Source organism: Phalacrocorax carbo, chromosome 10 (assembly GCF_963921805.1).
Source record: "Phalacrocorax carbo chromosome 10, bPhaCar2.1, whole genome shotgun sequence".
Classification (NCBI taxonomy): domain Eukaryota; kingdom Metazoa; phylum Chordata; class Aves; order Suliformes; family Phalacrocoracidae; genus Phalacrocorax; species Phalacrocorax carbo.
The window spans coordinates 6,625,147-6,646,655 of NC_087522.1; the positions used below are offsets into that span (position 1 = coordinate 6,625,147).

General features: G+C 50.3%; 1 protein-coding gene across 8 annotated transcripts in view; it reads left to right on the forward strand.

Moving 5' to 3' along the window:
- Nucleotides 1-19,851, forward strand: part of MICALL2 (MICAL like 2) — a 48,399-nt gene extending 28,548 nt beyond the window's left edge. For 3 of the 8 annotated variants that reach the window (XM_064461613.1, XM_064461614.1, XM_064461615.1), the window contains 3 exons: nt 4,213-4,348; nt 6,217-6,368; nt 7,503-7,921. The gene's annotated coding sequence lies outside the window, so the exon portion shown is untranslated. Of the gene's footprint in view, nt 1-4,212; nt 4,349-6,216; nt 6,369-7,502; nt 7,922-10,854; nt 11,026-12,272; nt 12,376-17,685; nt 18,010-18,998 lie in introns of those variants that run through there. The other 5 variants (XM_064461619.1, XM_064461618.1, XM_064461620.1 and 2 more) reach the window with 5 other exon arrangements.
- Nucleotides 19,852-21,509: the final 1,658 nt, after the last annotated feature.

Below are 21,509 nucleotides of genomic sequence, written 5' to 3' on the forward strand. Positions count from 1 at the left end.
GAATGTGACTTTTTTTTGCATCATGCAATGAACTGGGAACTGGAGCAAGCCATGGTGGGGATGCTGGAGAGCACCCAGAGGCATGATGAGAGTGAGCAGGCCAACCGCCAAAGCCCACCATTGCCTGTGTTTCCTCCACCCTGCTCTCGATGGTTCCTCTATCACATCCCACCAAGGAAGGCTCATGATGGAAAGTTGCAGCTCACACCATCCCTTCCTCTTGGTTGTGTGTGGGAGCCATATACAGAACCTCCTCAGGAGCTGCAGGCTGGTCTCGCCCTGTAATACTTGATTTCCTGGGCTATGGAGAGTCCCTCACCTCTACCTGGAGAGCAGGGGACAAGCTAGAATTCAGGAACATAGAGGTGATCAGGACAGACGCTTTGATGAAGTACTTGGTTTGACCCCAAGATGTTTATGAGCTGGTTTTGGGCAAAGGGATGGAGTTGGGAGGAAAAAACTTCCTGATGCGACTGCTTGGCACTGCTTAATGGAGACTGCTACAGCAGCGGCATCTCCACCTTGCGATGGAGATGGGTGGAGAATGAAGGAGTGCAGGAACAGCAGCCTTGGGAAGGATGTGGGTCTGTAAAGGGGGGTTGAAAGAGGCAAGAGGAGTTACCATGTGGGGTGGTTTGTGTGTAAAAGGCAGCGGGAAGGAAGCTCTGAGATGGGAAGGGTGGACAAAGTCCAGAAGACAGGGATGTTGGGGCTGGGCCTTGACAAACTGGTGGGGTGGAGACCACAGGCAGGTTCAATATGGGAATAGGTCAGGTGAGTGGAAATGAGACTTTGAATTGTGTGCCTCAAGATTTTCTGTCTGAATCCAGAGAAAAAGGAGGCCCAAGGAAGGGGTGCCATGAGTTTTCCGGGGGGTCTGTATCTTGAAGTGAAGGAGCAGATCTGGAAGAGAAACTTGTAGGTATCAAAACAGAGAAAGCACAAAGGCTGTCAGGGAGTTGGAAGATTTCAGACCCTGGAGGTGTCAGGTGGGGAAAGGAGGGGGATATCTGGGCATCTCCTAGATGTGTAGAGTATAAGTAGCAGTCCAGGGTGGCAGGGTGATGGGGAGTTGGAGGTCTGGGAAGGAAAGATCACAGGATCTAGTTTAGCAATGGAAAGTGCATAGATGCAGCAAATCCTGAAAGGCAGGATCAGATGGTGAGCTGTGACTGGTGTCACTGGCATTAAGACGTTAGCTAATCCGGTTTAAGGGGATAAGCCCAAGAAAAACTGTGGAGACCTAAATTGGAGCTTGTCACTCTCCTGTGGAAAGCAGAAGTGTGGAGGAGGAGGATTTGCTGAATGAGCCCCTGGATGGTTGGTCAGAAACAGAGGGTGGCTGGAGGAGGGCTGTGAAGGTGAAGGTGGGAAAGAATGATGGGAGTCACCAAAAGCTGCATGGAGTGGAGAAACTGTTTGCTGTGCAAGGAGAGGCCACGAGACAGCCTCCATGAGAGGTGGCTGGGGAAGAAGATGACCTAGAGGATGTGGGAGGGGAATGGATGGGAGAAGGCAGGGAAAACCTGCTTAAACAGAGATGCCTGTAACTTAGTGCGGTGAAGGGTTTGTCGTATTTCAGAATTCACACGCAATTTTACTGTCTTTTCTTACTGTAAGTGTGATGCTGCAATAAAATAGCAAAAGGATAAATCAAGTTCAATTGCCTTGCTGATGAGGGTAAAACAAATACTTTGCTGCATACTTTTTATCAATATTGCTGGATATATTTGAAAAGGGAGACAGGAACGGCACTGAGCATTTGTAACTGGGAATTACAAGCTCTGGAAGAAATCACTGCTCTCATTCCAGTCCATAAGTAACTTGTCTTGTTACAGTTCGTCCAGGAGCTTTCTGGGCTGCACAATGGCTCTTTTAATAGCTGACCTATAGTTCATCCTACTGGTGAAACTGGTAAGGTAGCAGCAAATCTATAGAAACCCAGTGATTACGGTCTGGGAAGCTTATATGATGCATATCAAAGCCAGTATGTGAATTGCGTAAGTGTGATGTAGGTCTGGCACTAAAGTGATAAGAGTCATATCAAGGGAATAACTTAATTAACTGGTCTTGATCAAAGAACTATGTGAATTCAATAGCCCAGTTTTCAGCGCTAAATGATGAAGTTTAGAAAAAGTGTACTTGATGCAATTATCAATTTTCCTGTCCGAGGAGCTTTGAAGTGGCATTAAGAAGGGACAGTCTGTTGTTCCATTTAGGACAACTTTCTCCCTCCCTCAAGTGATCAGGAGGCAGAGAGGCTCCCTCTCCTTTTCAAGTGCTCATTTGAAATGGTCTGATGCATAATAAACACTGGATGCCAAGGGGAACGATATCTCAGCTTTCACAAGTTAATTGTTTCAGATGGTGTAAATCAGGAAAAATGAGCTGTCCTTTCCTTGCCTGCCAGAAAAATGTCTTTATTTCCCTATAGCTTTATTTTTTTCCCAGGATTTTGTGGGGGGGAAGTGGTCCCGTTTAACTTCCAATGGTCGTGGGCCTTTTGGTCCCTCTGCAGCTCCTGGTTGCATGCTATTCAAACAAGATGCTGAGTAGGAGAGCAAGGAAGGAGTTGGGCTATAGAAAAGCTTCCAGAAATCTTTAAAATACCAAATGCCATGTGTGTTTATCCAATTTGGATGTGACTGTATGTACCACAGTGTTTGGTGTTTATCCCACAAGTTGGATTTCTGTGCTGAGCGACTCTTTGCGCCAAAGGGAGGCAGAAGTTTCTGGCCAGCCTGAACCACAGTGGTCCAGACTTGGACATTTTGTTCACCTGAGCTTGTACTTCCTGATCGGTCCCTCAGCTGCCAGCTCAAATGGGTGCTGGAGCTGGGTTTGCACCTTGATGAACCAGTGCCTATAAAGCACTGATATAGTCTCTGGAGTATATGCACAGAGGTGACTTGCCACAACTCACTCAAGCTCGAGGAGGCAGATTTGCCCCCACTACATGACTGATGCACCCAAATCTGGCTGCAGGGAGGGAGGCTGTGCAAGTGCTCTGCAGGGTGAGAACGCCCCAATCCCTTTGAATTCACTCATAACCAGTGATAAAGTCAAGCCAGAATGCTGAGTTAGGGAGGAAAAGGTGTCCTCTGCTAAAGGGGCATCAGCCCATGCCACAGATCAAGGGACAAACAATCCTGGAACACAGGGTTATATTGAGTCCAATGTTTCTTTTTTTTTTTTTTTGTCAATGTTTGGGAAAAAAATTTTAAATACAAGAAATTAAATGCTGAAACTTCATGAGGAATAATTGTGAAAATCCTGTTCTGCAGAGGGATAGGGTTTTAATGGACTTTCTGAGCAAAATCTGGCCTGTGTATTTGGTCCAAAACTAAAAATGGTGTCATCGTTAGTCAATGAGGTATTTGGCTGATGAAATCCACCCTGTTATGGAAGCTGAGGTTTAACCTTCTGCACAGCTTTGCAGCTATTTTAAGGGAGATGGGGAGGCAGGCAGCCCTGCATCATTGCATGTGCCTTCCTCCGTTTGTTGATGGCTTCTCTGCCCTCCTTCACATCCACCTGGTGTCCCAGAGACTCACCCTTCTGCTTAGGTAGAGTCAGTGCAGGAGATGGTTCCTTTCTCCACTGTTACCATGGCAGACCTCAACCAGGTCTTCCAGAAAGGTGAGACAATGTGTTTGGGTACACCTCCTCGAAAAGGATACCTAAACCTCTTTCATTCATCAGTGATGGGAGAAAACCCCCACTGCTTCCAGCTGCTGTTACCTATCATAGAATCGTTAAGGTTAGAAAAGACCCTTAAGATCATCGAGTCCACCTGCTAACCTATCACTGCCACTATGGAGAGGCTTCCCCCCTCTTCTCCAACCCCTGGGCACTGTGTCCTTTCCACCAGTGGGTACCTCATTCCCAAGGCATGGAGAACTGGGGATGTGTCATGTCTGCCAGGTACGGTGTGAGGCTGCTGTAAAAAGCTGAGAAGCCTCAGAAAGGCCCTTGGGAAGTCAAGGATTAATTCAATTTCCTTACGGCTCGAGGACTTCCTGCTGCAGAAGACAGATGGACTTTGGGTTTGCTCTGTGAAATGAGGTGGTTCCTCCTCCTGGGCAGAAAGAGGGAATGATTTCCAAAGGCAGCAAGTCCAAGGTCCGCTCACTTGGGTCTTCCCCAGAATAGCACTGAGTGATGGAGGTGGGATGATCCGCTCTCTGAGCCACACCGCTGGTTTTTCTCCAGGAGATGGAAGAAAGCTGGGTGCTGGTAGCCGGGAGGCGAAGCTGCAGCTGGCCACGCCGGCTGCGAACAACGAGGGCAATTAGAGATCAGAAGAGCTGGGGTGGCTTCGTCACATTTCCCTGCTGCCGTTCTGGAGGTAATAATATAATTCATATCAGAAGAGTTAGTGGGCTGAAAATGAATTGGAGAAATCAATCCAGAGGGTATAAATGAATTAGCATGTAAATGAGGACACTTGCTCTACATAGTTTAATATTGCCTGCAGCTGTAAATAATTCCAGGGATGGAATCAAAAGCCGCAAACAACTTCATTTTTGTGCTCCTCCCCCGTCCGGGAGCACCTGCAGCTATGACCGACCCACCCTTGCAGAATCACCGCATTGCAAGGGAATTAAAGGAGATGAGATGTATATACTTTTTTTTTCCTGATTGGCCATTATTTACAAGGCTGCTGCTCCTGGTTTCATGCACCAAGTTGCTGTTTGTGCATGCACATGGCAGTCTGAGTGGCAGGAGAGGGGGAGGCAGGGTACCGGCTTGCGGTGAGATCTTGTGCAGTGTACCACGAGCCATCCTGGTCACCCCGTGGTGGGTTGGCGTGTGTGTGAAATAGCAATTTCTCACCAAGACCTGCAGCATGAAAGGTCTTGATTGGAGTGGAGAACTTACCCCTCCTGCAGTGTCTAAGGGTGGGAGAGGTGGTGCTTGGAGAGCAGGAGCCACCCGGGGGGACCAGCTGCTTAAATAAAAGGGTGCTTGGAGCTATCTGGAGAGACAGCGTTTCCAGGAAAGACAGAAAACCATTTACACTAGAAGCACGGTGGGGCTTTGAGTGCTGTGTACAGTCTGGAAAACTGGACAAGGTGCAGAGATAGGTCATTAAGGTGGGGAAGGTGTCGAAAAGCCCCTTTATGAGAGGTGACTAAACAAGTACAGCTTATTTAGCCTAACAAAATGAAGGCTGAGAGGAGATGTGATTGCACAGGCAGATAAACACAGGGGAGGGAGAGGAGCTAGTTAAGCTAAAGGCCAATGTTGATACCAGAACATGCAGACACAAACTAGTCATGAATAAATTTCAGAGGGAAATGAGATGGAAATGTCTAAGCGCCAGAGCAGAGACTATGGACAAGTGCAGGAGAGTCCACACAACCAGGCTGCTCTTGCACTGGCGCTTGACTGTAAAATAGGATTATAGGAGCAGGTCCCTTGAGAACAGGCAACTGCGTTTTGTGATCCGGGAAGTCCTGCCTCTTGCCAAAAGCCCCTTCAATATTCTGGCAGGGGAAGGATGCAGATCTGAGGAGGGCATATGTCTCATTGAGTGACTCCAAGAGCGGTTGTTGAGAGCTTTTGGAGTGGTGCTGATGACAGGAGGTTAAAGATGATCCTCGACAGTCTTTTATCAGTGCTTCCCTCTTGTTTTTGACACTGACGGATCACTGAGTTCCCTCTTTCATCAGGTTGGAGTTTCAGGTTCTGCACTAACTAGATCTCCCAGGTGGACTGGAAACACTGATTAAGATGGATAGAGTGAAAGCAAGTCCATTAAATTGTTAATAAAGAATATTACACACATACCTTAATCTGCAGCTAGCCTGACACTTTATAAAAGTACATTAGGATATAATCCAATTGAAGCCACAATATCGAGAACATCTTATCTCATCACAAATTGAAATTATATCATATTCCTCATTTCTTAAATTAAAAAGCTAAAACCTTTTAGTTTGCTCTCATATGCTTGTGTAAAACTTAATCAGTGGTTTTAACAACATTATTTTTCAATATGGGCCATTTCTGTTCTCATTTATTTACAAGAGAGAACTTCCTGGTAGGAGAAGTGATTCAATTTGCAGGAGGATACATCAAGCACTTAAGGATTTTGTAGGGATTGATTGATTATTTATCGTGTTATCTTGCCTGGAGACGTCTGATATGCCCGTGCTTTTGCTATCTCTCATTCCACCTAATGCTCTTCCTTTGCATCTCGCTCCCCTCTAGTGCTAAGGGCGCTCTTCCCGCGCACGTGTCTGCACGAGTGTGTTGGAGGAAAAGGGGGTCAGGGAAGGCAAGGCTGAGGCTGTCTCTGTCGGGATGAAGTCGCTGGACTGGGCAGATATGAGAGATTAATTTCACTGGAAGATAGCACAGAGGTAAGAGAGGTTAAAGGGTAGCTTGAAGTTCTGCTGGATTTTAACTGCAGCCTGCTGTGCTGCTCAGCTGTAGATCTGTAAGTGTGTCAAATGTGTCCTTCCTCACAGAGGAAGGAATTGGGGCCCAGAGAGGCCGTATGGTTTGCTGGAAGTGCCCCAGACACCGAAAACAGCCCTGAAGGGCTGTCAGCCCTGGTTGGTAGCTGGTCACCTTGGGCCACGCTTCCCAGGGTAGCCATGAACACCTTCAAGTTGCCCAGCAAAGCACTGGATGGTGTCTGGGCACCTCCATGGGACAATGTTTCCTGCTCAGCCGAGCTGTCCTGGTGATGCACCACCAATGGCTTGTCCGGGGCTCTTTGCAATACCACTGTTGTCTCTATACTTGTGATGAATCTGGTGACCCAACAAGGCCGGGCTTGGGGTGTGGAGAGGAAGGGGCCAGCTCTTCATGCTTAAAGGAAACCACTCTCATAGCAATAGCCTTACAGGGTGGGGGATGGTAATTGTCTTCTGCTGCCTCACTGTTAGCAATGGCATGTCCTCCATGGGGGTGTCAGTCCTAAGTCTAAAGGAGACACACACAAGGTCTCCATTTGGAAGGGATGACCCCCAGGAGTCCTGCAAGAGGGTTGCAGCTTGAACTTGTTGGTGCTCTTTGCCACGGTGGCATGAGTGGGTGAAGGAGGGATGCTGCCCATGGGGACTCTTGTCCTCACATCCCTGGTGGGACTTCGGGGCATCGGATATAGCAAGAAAGAAAACTTTCTTTTGTTTTAAGTGAGAAAGCAATGACAGCAGAAACTCCAACCAAACTCTCAACTGTTTGAACCATGGCTGTCTTTCTGGCGGGGGGAAGCACTGGGAACAAGGACATTTGAGGTTTACTCGTTTCACTACTGCAGATTTTGGCAGGTTGGTCTTGCTGCCATAGTGTTCCCTGAGCAGTCTGAGATCAGCTGGGTTTATTCTTTTATGAGTATTGGAGTGCAGGAATTGCTCTCTTCTGGTGAAAATAAATACAGAAATCCTGAAGCATGACTCCAAAGAGAGACGAGCCTGTGAAAAAGCACCATGCTGGAAAGACAGTACATTTGGTTTGTCTTATTTTTCCTTTGCTTTCTGGGCTTTTAGGGTTCCTGTTGTAGGGATTGCATTGAGATGACAAACTAGAGAGGTTTGAAAAATGGAAACATAATCCCCTGACTCCAGGAGCTCAGACTTAAATATCAACAAATACCTCAGGATGCACTTGTGAGTGCTGATGGAGCAGCTGACTCGGCGAGCGTGGAGGTGAACAACTCCAGAGCCCCGCAGAGCCCCGCAGTCCTGATTTGCTGAACCCAGCGGAATAAATTCCTGTATAGGATGATCCCTGTGCATAGGCCCCCACAGGATCAGGGCCAACATTTGCAAAGTGCTGTGAGATGCTTGGATGAAAGGGACTACAGAAGCGCAAAGTATTACTTTTTCATGATTACTGCAATTGCTATCCTTGGGGCTGTCCAAATGTTGTTGTTCCAAGTGAAAATATAAAACCATTTTGGCATGTTTCTTTTTTGTGTTGTGATAAATAGAAATGCAGGAGGAAAAAAAATCTCCTCCTAACAGTGAGAGAAGGAAAGCAGTCCCTGTGCAATTTGTTACACATCTCATATGCCTCTGCTAGCTGTAGAGATATTTAGAGGGAGTATTTAGCCAACCCAGTGCACAGCCTCTGGAGTACCGGCTTCTGCTTTGGTCCATGCTTGGTTGAACCTTTACAGCAGCTTTATGGTTTTTCGACACAGCATTTCAGGAGAGGCTTTGATACTGGAGGATGCCAACTGCGCTGAGTGGGGCTAAGATGATTAATCAAATTATTTGAAGGGTGTTCGCCAGAACTGGGAAGTGACCAGTCTCCATCCTAATCTCTGGATTGAGATGTCAAGCTGGCCTCCAGCTCAGAGCACTGAGCTCGCCAGGAGGCAGAGGGTGGAAAGAAATCTCCGGCAACGAACAGCCTGGCAGGGCTGCCCGTGGTAGGGAGGGATACCGGCCATCAAGGGCCATGGGATGATGCTGCTAGGTGGGCTGGGTGAGGCTGGGGGGGCTTTGCACAACAGGAAGACCAGATGAAGCTTCTCCAGCTGCTACAGAGCAGGAATAATGTCATGGTTGACCCTTCCACCAGGCTGCAGGGAGGGGCAGGGAATGGCCGGGATGTTCTCTATTCCTGCAGCTCCCAACCAGCCACAGGGTATGGGCTCCTCTGCTCCCACCCCAGATTTAGGTCTTTGCTGAACAGCATGAAGGAACAAGTGGCCTGGCATGGAAGAGACACAAGTGTGAAGTCGTTTTAAACTTGGCGCCAGTGTCAGGTGCGTAGAGGAGCTGGGGCTTTGGTTGAAGTCTTGCAGGGGTGGCTTAGGACAGACACTGTGGGACCGTGCTGATGAGGCTGGCAGATTGCTCTGAGAGACAAGAAATGCAGTGGGGAGCAAGGACTCGGCTCTGACGATGTGCTTTTCAGGGACCAGATGGGTTCGTTGCCCATCTGCTTTTGCTTTCAGTAAGTGTTTGGATTTATCCACAGTTAAAGACAAAGCCAGATCACCCGAGAAGGAGAAGGCACGTGCTGCAGCAGCACAGCACAGTGCAGCTGAGGCTGGGTTGAACACTGTGGGGTTAAGAGAGAAGCCACCCACATGGGGATGAGGGACCCCCTGCTGCCCTCCTTCCCCTGCCTGCCCTGGGACTTGCAGGCAGATGGACTTTCCCCAGACCCAGGGTGAGCTCTTGGCACCACTGCATAGGGCATTGCAGGTCTCAGCTCCGCTCTCCGGCTGGCTGGGTGGCTGGTGTCCCTGCTTCTACATGAGCCCAAAGCGTGCTGGGATCCCCTCTGCAGCACGAGCTGATGGTACCTGGGGCATTTCATGGATATCTGCCCTCCCCGGCATGCTCAATGCTGCTTTTCCGTCCACTGCTCAATTCTTCCTCGGCAACCACCTCTCACTGTCTCTCCTCTTCCAGCACCAAACCGGAGGGCACTTGCCCTCGGCTGGAGCAGCACCGGGGCCGTGCATTTTCAGCATGCCCACTCTCCGCCTGCACAGTGCGGCCCCGGCGGATGCTGGCTCCCGGCCAGGCTGTGGCGGGTCGAGCTGCCGGCCGCCTCGCCGGGCGCCCTGAGCCCAGCGCCCATGGCATCGCCGTCACGTGTGGCCATCAGCTGATGGGGAGGATGACTCAGCCAGCAGCTGTCGGGCCCCTAAAATAATGACAAAAACAATTAGCAGTCCAAGCAGTAGCCTCTCCTTAATTATCTCCTCCGAGTTTAATTAACTAGCTAAATTATCAGCAGTAATGTAGGCATTAATTATGTCAAATTACAGTGTAAAAATCACAAAGTGTGGAAAATGTCAATTCAGCTGTGCTCACCTGCCAGGCTGAGACAGCGCCGGTGACAGAGGCTCAGCCCAGCACAGGGGAAGGGGCTGCTCTCCTTCCCGGGAGGATTGGGATCCCTCCACAGCACCCTTGGCGGGACCAGGGGACACTGATGCTGATGCTGACAGGAGACAGTGGCACGGTTTTGGTTGGGAGCCATTGGGGCTGCCCGGACGGGCGCAGGAGCAGGGAGGCGGGAGCATTTTGGCTCTGACGGAGGGAGGGGAAGGAGCGTGGCTCCCCAAACCAGATGGCTTGGATGCTGAATTATTAAATTATGAATATTAATACAAATCAGACACGGAAGAGGTAATAATTTTGCTGCCCTACAGAAATAATTAACATAATTTTGATAAATTACATGATAAGAGAATCTCAAAATTGAGGTAGATTTATCTTAATTAATATCTTGGACTTGCTCCGAAAGGTAAATTGTTCCACTGGGGACCAGGGAAGGGTGAAGAAGGGGCCCCCAGCTCCACGAGCCAGACCCTTCCCGGGGTTAGTGTGTGCAGGGGGACAGGGCAGTCCCTCCAGGCTGCACCCCAGCCCCAGCCTAGCTGCGCAGAGGGAGTGGTGTCAGGGTTATTCCCACCCACACAGGGACACCAAGTGACTTATTTCAGGTTGCATGGGTCAGTTGGAGAGCAGAGGCTTGAGCTGGTGTCTCCAAGCAACGATGTACCCCGTGCCACCTTCCGCTGGGCTCTGACAGGGGTTTTGCTGTGTTTCTCCATGGACGCAGTGCTGGGCGTGCACCGAGGTCCAAGCGCGTGGGATAAATGGCCTCACCAGAAACTGCTGCCCAAGTGCCCCTTGACTTTGCTTCAGATGCCTCTGCTTGGGCACACATTCATTGTGACAAGCGTGCCTGTTGTGTTCATCCATCTGTGCCGCTGCACACACATGAGGGTGGTTAGCGGCGTCTTGTTTCCACAGTTCAAGTAATAATGTGGGTGCCTTCCCTTGTCCATGTCTAGCCAAGGGCTGGGCATGTCAGTAAAACCTCATCTGCTTTCTGTGCTTGCACACACATGATTTTTATCCTTCCCAGTGTATCCTCAACACCTTCATCCACACACTGGAGACGAGCACGCTGCAGAGGTGGGTGAACGCTCCCTCCCAGGGCCTGCAGAGCAGTGTCCACACCGCACATCTCCATCAACACTGCTCCACGGGACTGGGGCAGGGCTGCATCCCAAGCAGACAGACGCACACCAGGCGGGTACAGTGTGTTTGTCTTCTACAGAGCAGCGCGTGGCTGAACCAAGTCAGTGGGGACATCCCAGGGTGGAAGTTAGCCTGGAAGGGAAGGGGATGTTCAGTTATTGAGTGATTTGCTTCATGGTCTGTTGTCGTGGTGTTGGGCTGCTTTGCCACTGCCCCACATTGTTTTCCTTCAGCTTGCATGACTCCAGAGAAGCCCATGTCCCTCTCCAAGCATGTGTGCAATGAACGGGCAGTGCCTTTCCCCTTTGCTAAGCCATGGTTTTTGCCAGGGTCTTTGTCTTAGTGCTGCTGGTGATCATCAGCTCCGCCTGCCAAGGTGCAAATCTGCCCAAAACGGGCGTGTGAATGGGATGTGCAGATTGCTTTATGTTGCATAAAATTTTGCACTCAAATCCCAGAGTCATCCAGGAGAGCGTAACCTCACACCTCCAGCAGAGGTGCAGCCCAGAGCAGACTCGGAAGCAGTGACTTAACCCCTGAAGTAGTAGACATCCCCCAGGCATAGGCAATAAATATGCTGGTATGGATATGCATATAGAGATCATCAATAGCTTGTGACATCAAAGCTGCAACTCAAATTATAAGGCTATTTGCAAAATTAAAGGAAATTGTGCTTTACTATGACATTTTTGCAATACCAGTTCCAGCAATCTGGGGGAAAACGTTACCAGCTCAGTAATGGTGTCCATTTAAATGTCCAGAGCAGTAACTCCACGGCAGTTATATCTGTAGCCTAGCTACATTTCTAGTATGTGCCTGCCAAAAAGGCTTATAGTTGGTTACTTGATGTATTTCTGACGCGGGTGAGTGGGAGGAGTGCGAGGAGCAGCCAGGAGAGGCTGTTCTCAGGAGGCTTTGGTCTTGGTCTCGAGCTCGAGAGGTTTTTAGATTCACATCCATGCGTTTGCCAGCTTAATTGGCAAAAGCTTTAATTTTTCAGAAGGGTTAGAAATCTTGTTGATCTGTTCCCACTGGCAGTATTTAAAGCCTCAAACACTTTGCTTTTCAAAGAGCTGTACAAATGTTAACTAATACAGTCCCAGTTAAGCATAATCTCTAGATGGGGAAACAGAGTCACATGCTGCGTGAGTCCCTTAGCCTGGATCGGGGAGTTGCTGGGCCCCCATCCCATGCTTCATCCAGAAGGTGTTGTCATCTCTTCCGAGCCTTCCCCGCTCTGCCTGATCCCCTGGCCTTGCCACTGTAAAACCGAGCTGTATTTCATGTTTTTTGCCTGGGCAGAAAATAACAAGAAGGAAAAACCCGAAGGCACTGACTACTATGACGCCAAGGCACGGGCTGGAAGCAGAGACTTGTCATGGTGTGGCAGCGTCGGTGCATCCAGGTGAGACCAGAGATGGTGCCTGGGATAATAAGGGATATTCCTGGGGCACAAGGAGCAGTAGGAACCAGTACTGAGAATATCATTTGTGGAAAATACACAACAGGAGAGCCTTTGCCTTACCGGGAGCTTTTAAATATGGACGGAGTGCTGCAGCCGCAGGTTAAGTCTTTTTAAGGAAAGCCAATGCTGTTATGGAGCATGTGAGCCAGCACCCACCACGGTCACCCTGACACCCCTTCTGATCCCCATGCAGCTTGCGGGGCGGCAGAAGAGGGCCACCTCTTGGGGTTCCCTCTTCTGTGGACCCCATCCAATGGTCCCTGTGGCTGGATCTGTGGGCGGCCCCGGCAGTAAAGAGGGATGTGAAACCACGGGTCTGGACGGTGCTGGAAAACCTGTTAAAACAAGGGCACCCCGCTGAGGGGCATTGAATGTGGCTCCTCGCACGTGTACTGATGGGCGCCCAGCTCCTGTGGCAGGGCGGGTGCACCTTTGGGCTTGTATATACACGTACCTAGACATTTTTCCTTGTAACAGTAAGTCAGAGCTTGGGCTCTGGTGTTGCAGGAATACCCCATGTGCATCAGCCACACGGCCCCGGGAGCGTTTTTCAGCCGACAAGCCTCACGCTGTGTGTAGATATATGCATGCACACACGCAAGGGAGGATGAATGGGCACCAATGCCCGCTGCATCCAACAATTCAATTTGAATCCAGCCTTAACCTCTTCACTGCTGCAGGAGGAACATCCTGGGGCTCAGTCCCATGGGGATGAAGGGACACGCTGTCAGTGGCACTTTGACGGAGACGTTGAGATGGAAAGGATGCGGCTGGCCTTTGGGGGGCCAAATTGTTCAGCTGTGTCCGAGGTAGGGGGTGGAGAAAGGGAACTGAAGCCCAGTGTAATGTAGGACACAAAGGAGGGATTATAGGAAGTCTGCGTGAAAGGAAGGTCAGGTGGAGAGTGGGTCTGGCAGGACCCCCTCTTCAGGCAGCAAACTCCAAGCTGTAGAAGGGTGTGAAAGGTGAGGGAAACTGAGGCAGGAAAACAGGTGGATACATATGGAAAAGGGTGGTTGTTGGTGTGACTGCCCTGCTTCTGCAGAACAAGGGTGGGGTATAGGCGTGAAGGACATTTGTATAGGGTGAAGGAAGTCAAGCTGAGACAGCAGGAGAGCACAGGAGCCACCCCTACATGTGCGCACACATGGGTGCGAGCAAGATGTTCCCACCTGGGAACACATCCATGATGCGGAGCTCGTGGAAACCTCATCCTTCCCCTCCTCTCGCAACCTCTCTTCTGCTGGGGCTGAAGGTGGGGAGACTGGCTCTGCTTCTGCCTTTTGTGGTTGCTATTTCCACTTTGTTTCAGGTTTCTCCTCTGTTGGGACTTTGGGCCTTCCCGTTCCTCAGTAATTATATAATTACTTCACAACATGCTGCAGGAATAGTCAGGGAGGCGGCTACAGCTAGCACAACAATGGTGACAAGTAAAACATTAATTTCTGGAGTTCTTTTAATTAATTCATCAGGAATCGTGCTGTGCGGGATGATTACGTTAAAGTGTTTAATTACAAATTTATATGTAATGATGCACTTTAATTACTTTGGACTGGTACAATATTATTGGGCCCTTTTCCCAAGATTCCTGGCACTGGGCTTGGGCTGCACATAAGCAGTGCCATGGATGCTTGTGCCTCTAAATTATTTACATGGCATGGGAGAAATCCAGTCCTGATTGATGAGAGCAAATTCTTCACTTAGCTGAACGGGAGCAAGGGCCGTGGGGAATCCAGAGAAGGAAGGTCAGTGTGGCGTGTGTGTGTCAGGCAGAACATCAGGGCATTTTTTGTTGGAAGAATCGAGGTTAATCTGGTGGAAACTGAAGTGATAGAGAGCCAGGCATGATAAATATTTATCAAAGGGACGAGTGTCAGGATTCTGGTTCCCCAGCACAGATATGTCCCGGATGGATCTCACGAAGCAAGCACGAGATGCTGCTGCAAATAACCCTCGCCAAGCGTGTAGGGTGGTTTTCTCCAGCTCCGCTCCTTCTGCTTGTCCCCTTTCCTTTGTCTTGCCTGTCTTTGTGAGCACATGTGTGTGTGTGCGTGCACACTCATTTTCTTTCCCTTTAGGCTCCTATTCTCCCCTTGTCCCATCTCTGTTTGCCTCTGTGCATGGGGAGCATCTGTCATTCCTCTTTCTCCTTTGTCTGTCCTCCCAGGCTAGACGGAGCCCAGAGGGGCAGCCGCGCTTTTAGAAAGGCCCGAGAGCTAAAGTGCTTCAAGTCAAGTTTGAGGTTGCCCTGTCTTCAAGCTGCTCTATGTGCAAAATAGCCAGTTATGTAGTGCAGATGTGTGTGTGTGTATAGCTGTGCTGCAGAGAGTAATCTGCAGGGCAGACACTGCCTTGCTGTCGTGGGTTCACAGTGTCTGGCACACAGGGGTCTGGCAAAACCTGTTTTGTTTTGCTTGAGTTTGAAGAGCAGGATCTGGCAAGGAAGAAATCAGACTATTTCTTCTTCAAGAGAGAGGGAAATAGCAAGCAGCTTTGGGTATGTTACACTGATGGACGCTGGCAGATGCACTGGTGAGGCTGGGTGTAGCGTCGCCGACACTTGTCTTACAGTGTCAGTGTAATTGCAACCATAATTTGCTGGCAAATAGCACCAAATGGACCACTGCAGCCAGGACTTTGCATGCTTATTTCTTGTGCAGTTGCACAGATGATGCACTGCTTTGTCTAGGACTGCAGAGTCCCGCGATCCAAGTCATTTAGTTGCGTTACTTGCCTTTGAACGCACAAAAAAAGGTCGCTTGCAGTAGCTGTTGTCGCACCATCTCTTTGTGTGGGTGCAAGTTGTTTTTATTGGTGAGCTGCTTTCCAGTGGACCTGGCTAGGAAGGAAAGGGAGTTTTTCTGGGAGATGGCAGAAGAAGTGCCGGGGCAGAGGCAGGCGATGGTTGCCCTCATGGCCAGCACCCATTGCCTGCACCCTGGAGCACCAGAGCTCAGCAGCTACTTTGCTGCAGCTGAGTTAAGCTTCAGACCTCTGCAGTGGGTGCTGCAGCCACGTCATCTCCGCACAGACAGAGCAAGCCCAGAGCTTCACCTCACTGCCAGGACCCAGCAGGATAGTAGGTAAGAGCAACTTCAGTGGTTTCATCTCCTGGGGATCTCAGCAGAGGGCGACTGTGTTGACTCTCCCTTAATTCATTTTTCTCAGAGCTTTGCAAGTCTTTATTTATTTGTAGCTCTTTTTTTATCTCCTTTTCTAGTCTCCATATCCCCTGCCTCTTCCCACCTTGCCTTGACCTTTCTTGAGCTGTTCCACCATCTCAAAGCCATATTTCATCACAGTAGTCCTGTAAAGGGAGTTTGTTCTCCCTTGCTGGGTCAATGGTAGGGGAGCCCAGGTTTGGTCAGGTAATGCTGAGGAGCTGCCATAGGAGGAAGAAGGTCAGGACATGGACCAGAAGCAGCCAACAGCACAACAGAAGGGGTTTTAACAGAGGGGACCAGACCCCCATCTGCTCAGCTCTGGACCCAGAACACCTCCTCAGCTGCAGAAATTGAGTAAAAATGGATCTTTTGGTAATATCTGCGTGGCTACCTCCTGGAGGCATGTAGCTCAGATGATGCCCAGTAACAGCCCATGGAATATTAGTTGCAATTCAGTCTACAGCCATGGAGAACTTCATGAGGAAAGAACAAAGCAGCTCCTACAGGGCTTAGATGGGCAGGAAAGCTCATTGCCAGGTTGGCTGGCCATGAAACTTAAACAGAGAAGGGTACGGGCTCATGCTGTCAGCTGGGTGCAGCTCCAGGGGATGTTAATTATCTTCCGAAAGGTGTCAGGGCTGTTACAAGAGGCTGTGTAGCTCTTTCGCCATTAGCAGGGATGACAGAGGGGTTTGACTGCCCTCCTGGCAGTGCAGGCAGCGCCTGGTCTGGCTGACGCAGACCTGCTGCATGGGGAGGCTGCAGTGGCATCAGTGGGTCATTTCCTAGTATTAATTATAGATCCAGATTTGCAATCCAAGCCTTTTTCTGAACTCCTGGCCCTCTCCACGCAGTGAAGATGGAAAGGAGTGTGGTGACCATATCCTCCAAGAAGATGTAATGCAGGGCACGTGGGGTGGACCCTTGCAGCACAGGGTGCCCACTCTGGGCAAGCAGGAGGCCAACAACTACAGAGCGAGAGAGGTCCTGGTAAAGCGGGGGCTGTTCACCTGGGCTTCACGTGGGTAAGCAAGTTGGAAAGAGTCCCACCAGGAGCCAAAATGCGCATCGCCCTGCTGACTCACAACAGCTGCTGCTCCTGATGATGCTATAGCTGAGGTGAGAGGGGAAAACACTTTTTGCCATGGGAAGACAGGGTATTTGCAAGCCCAGCTCATTCTGGAAAGCTTTGTCTCCTGCATATCCCCTCCTGTGACGGCCAGGTTTTGCAGAGGCTGTCCCAGCAGATGGAAATGGTCGCTTGCTGTACGCAGAGGGGTGCGACGCACTTCTCCCCCGCAGGCTTCCCGTGCCCCTTTCCTTTGCAACTGTGTTCGTAAGCTGCAACTGCCTTTTGGCAGGGAGCTGGGAGTGCCGGACATCTCGGCGAGTGCAGAAGTGCTTCTTGCCATAGTTCAGGTGTTTCCAAGCCAAAGCTGGTCCCAGAATTCAGCATTGCACATGTTGGGTCATGCAAGCCTTTTCTTGGCAGTCTTCAAAGGGAAGGGTTTTGCAAGCAATGACAGGAGCAGGGCTTTCCTGGAGGGTGGGTGGGAGACACAGGGCTGCCGTCAAGGTACAGGCAAAATATATGAGCACCACAAAGAGCAAATTCACCTCTCCCAGGTGCACCATGCTGGTGAGAGGCACAGGGCAACTTTCCAGGATAGACTCCTGGATCAGAGAGATTCATTCTGCCGTAAATAATTCCAGTTTGTGGCTTTTCTCCTGCCTCCACTGGGCTGGTTCAGGCACTGGAAGCAGAGGCTGCTGCCTCACCGTCATGCGTTGGAGCCCTGAACATCGTGCTGGGGAGGGCTCCCTGCGGTGCCAAGGAGCATCCTGGTGCCACCTTCCCACCGCCTGATGCTAGAGGGACTGGGGGGCTCCTGGGGGCCCGTGGAGATGATACCTGAGCTGTTCTAATGCAGCTGAGGGTTGCCAAAGTCTTCTCTTTGCATGGGATCGGGCTCCCAGCAAGAAACCCCCCTTAGCCCCCAGCCCCTTCTCTGAGCCCCGTCCCCAGCGGCGTTGCGGCACCTCGGCCGTGCTGAGCGTGGCTGGTGCTGTCCGTCCATCCAACCAGGGCTGCCAGCAAGGCGGCGGGCCTGCCAAGGCCAGATGGTGTTTGCGAGCGGCGCCAGGTCCCAGCTGAGCGCTGCCCGGCGAGACGCGCGCAGAAGCTGCCGCCGCAGCCGGCGCTGCCAAACCCACGGCATATGCTGCGCTCTGCCCTACACCTGCCGATGGGCAGCCTCCGCACGCTGCTTGCGTGGCGCCGGCGTGAAGGAAGGAGGAAAAGCGGCAGCCCCATCTGGAAGGAATTTAGCGGATAAACAAGGGCAGCGAAACCCAAAAATGAAAAAAATTGAAAAAAGAAGATGGCGCAGGGGGAGCCGCAGCCACCCTGGTAAGGTCGCGGGGTGTATCAGGCGAGGGCTGAGCGGCACCCAGGGGTGACGGTGCATGGGCACGGGGTGGCCGGGACATGTTCCCCTTTGCGCAGGGGCTCCCATTTGCATCAGTACCCTCATTTGCCCAGGCACAGCCCAGGACCGGCTGCCCTGGCACATCCCCACCAGCCCCAGCAAAAGGTGCCGGGATGCTGCTGGGGGATATTGAACTTCTCCTTCTCAGGAGAAAACCCCAAATAATCATGAGCAAAATTTATGGGAGAATATACTTTCTGCCTACTTTGAATTTACTTTGGTAAACTGTACGCACTTGGGGCTCAGGTCTATAATTTATTGGAAGGAACCAGACTGGAAACCAGCTTCATACTGTGAGTAATTTCTAGCATCGCTGTAATCTATCACCGGGAGACAGGGCACTTTGTTTCTCTGAAAAATTATTTTTATAGTTGGCTTAGTAACAACAACAATTATTATTATTAATATTAATAACTACTTGTGTAAGGCCTTTCATGCACAGTTTACAAAGTGTTTTGCACATGGGTCAATAGGTGTTAGCCGCATCTCACGGGAAAGGAAACTGAGGTACAGATTTGACCGCTGCCTTGCTGAGGCTCACCCTGGCGCGCAGCATCCTCACTCCTAAAATGCAGCTTGGACCACTGGATGCGGCTGCCCTTTGCATATTTCTAAAATATTCGAGGGTTTTACTAGTGATGAAGAAGCAGATCAGGAAATTATTTTCTTTAAAATTTGGGTCTGCTCACATTCAAAAAATTATTAAGAAAACTCCAGAAAGAAATTGCCCTTTCCACGCCGTGGTGGCTAGAGCCGATGTGCAGGCTGTCCTTCACACGCTCCACCTCATCCCCTGGGAGAGTACGGAAACAAGCACATCTCAGCTTGGAAACAGTGACTCAAACACTTCCTTCACTTAGTTTTAATGTAAGGGAAGTAGAAAATTTTAAAAGGCTTTGATTTTCCCCAGACTGGCTCCCAGGTACCCGGCCTGTGCCCATAGCTCCGTCATCTGGATCATGAGGACAACTGCCCGGATACGAAAAGCAGGACCCATCCTCAGCTGCAGCGGTGCCAGGACTGAGATCTGCAGGATGCCTGTCTTAAACTTAGCAGCTTGACTTACTAAATAACGTGGTGCCACTTCACAGGGATCTCCCCAGTCCCACTTTCCAGAGTGGAAAAATGCCTTTTCTGGGTACCTGCTGCTGCAAATGCACCATGTGCTGGGGATGGGAGAAGAGCTCCCAGCCTGGCTCCTGGGAGGATGGACGTGGATGGGGACACCTCAACGTCACCCTCTCTCATCCTCTCCACTGCTTAGGCCACACGCAAACTAAACGTGGTTGTTCTGGACACGTGTGAACTTACTGTAATTTAGAGAGTGAAACTACTTCAGGTGGAAATTGCATTCTTCTGTGGAAGGGTGTAAACTTTCTACCCACACGTCATTCAAGACACTATTTTATCTGTAAAAAGATACTTTGGCTGAACTTTATCACTGTCTCTTTTCACTTCTTGCTTCGTAGCAAGAATAATAATATTTAACATTTATGGAGCACTTTACATCTTCAAAGTCCACTTGCAGGTATTAACTAATGAAGCCTTGGGCTGCTCCCATGAGGTGGAGGGGCACGGCAGTGTTATCTGCATTTGCAGGTGGAATATAAAAGGCAGGAGGTAGGGCAGAATCAGGACTGGAGCCTGGACTTCCTGCCCAGCCCCAGGCAGCATCCTTCACTGCCTTACAGTGGCCCACCATCTCTGGGCTCCCTTGCAAAACGTTCACCGCCAGTACAAAAAGCGGGTTAAAAAAAATAAAATCAGGAAAAAAAAAATTCCCTCCATTAGGAAATTTAGTGCTTTTTTGGTATTTTTTTTTTCTTTATTTCTTTAATGCAGTGAAAAATGGTCAGAGCAGAGCTATGTTCCTTAATCCTGTACAGCGGTAATATACTCTGCATTTGTCCAGAGCCGTTCAACCTGAATCATCCCTGAGCACTGAAGCTGATGCGCAAGCAATGCATGGCGATAAATCCACCCACCACCTCAATGTAGGTGCTTCCACTTAAAACACAGCGAGACAGCCCCGGCGCAGGTGAGGCAGGGCGAGGGCACTGGTTCCTTTACCCAGGAGCACATCCAACTGGAGCCTTTTCGGAAGATGCCCATTTCTGCTCAGTTTGCAGTGCTGAAGTCGGATGTGTAGGATTTACTGTGCAGGTACATGAGCCCCAGACACATTTTGCCTGTGATGTCCGTCCATCCAGGGTTTCTGGATATCAGCAGTTCCAGCAGGATCATGCAACACCTACATATCCCTGAAAAAAATAATGTTTTCCACCTGGAAAAAAATTCCAGAAAGGTGTGTTGGAAGAAACACAGTGTGTGGTGGTGGTAGTTAATTATCCAGTATCCCGGTGGGACTGAGCTGTCACTGTCACCGTTAATGCTGGAGAAGCAGACCCACGAGGAGGGCAGCGCCATAGCCCCACTCACACGCAACGCCAGGCATCAGATGGAAAAGGAAAGTGTTTACACTGCCAGACCCATCATCTCTGCCTGCAGAAGTTAGAGAGGAGGTCAGGCAGCAGCTTGGGGAAACCCAGGGCACACATAACATTCCCCCCCCCCCGTCCCCGTTTTCTTCCGTTTCCCAGGACTTCCGAGGGTTTCGCTCCATCGCAGGGTGAGGGAGCCAACAGATGGCACTGTGCTGTTTCTGGAGGAGCCCAGCCTTGCTGGAGGTCAGACACTGGATGCCCGAGTGCTGGAAAAGCATTGCACTTCAGGGAAGTTTCTCCCTGTGCAAAGGCAGAGGCAAATCTCCCCGTGGCCCTTCCTCTACCCTGAGCTGCTGCTGCTGCTTTGGCCCAAAGCATGATGCGAAGCAGATATGTTTGTACACAACCTCAGGACCTTACCTGTTAACAGGAAAAAGGATGCAAAACCATCCTGCAAAAAGGGCGACTCTTAGAAAAACTCAAATTCCCACTCAGAACATTTTTCTCCCTGCATCCTCTGTGACAGGCGTGGGCAGATCAGACACTCTTGGCTCTGTGCCGGTGCCCGGCTGAGGAAATCAATTGTGGGGAGCTGATTATTTTGGCAGGAGGTGCCGGGTTCCTTGGGAGCACAGCTGGATCAGCCAGTGGCCCTCATCTGGAGTTTGACTTTAGCTCTGGGGGCTCCGCAGAGGTGAGGGATGGGGTGATGCTGGGGGTCACTCCTGGCAGTAAAATCCTGCCTGTTGTTTCCATCAAGCTCCCTTGTGCAAGAGTGTCCTTCTTTTACGTGTCCCGCAGGTTTGCACGCGCTGCTCTGGGAGCAGAGACACATCCACAACTCCAGCCGTAGGCTTGTGCCTTTTAGCAGGGTTGGGCAGGTGGTTTGGGGTGAGACATTCCCACCACTCAAAACATGCCTGTTTTCCAAGCTGAGTTTAACTGCATTCCAGTCCAGTGTTGCAAAGCCTTGTGGA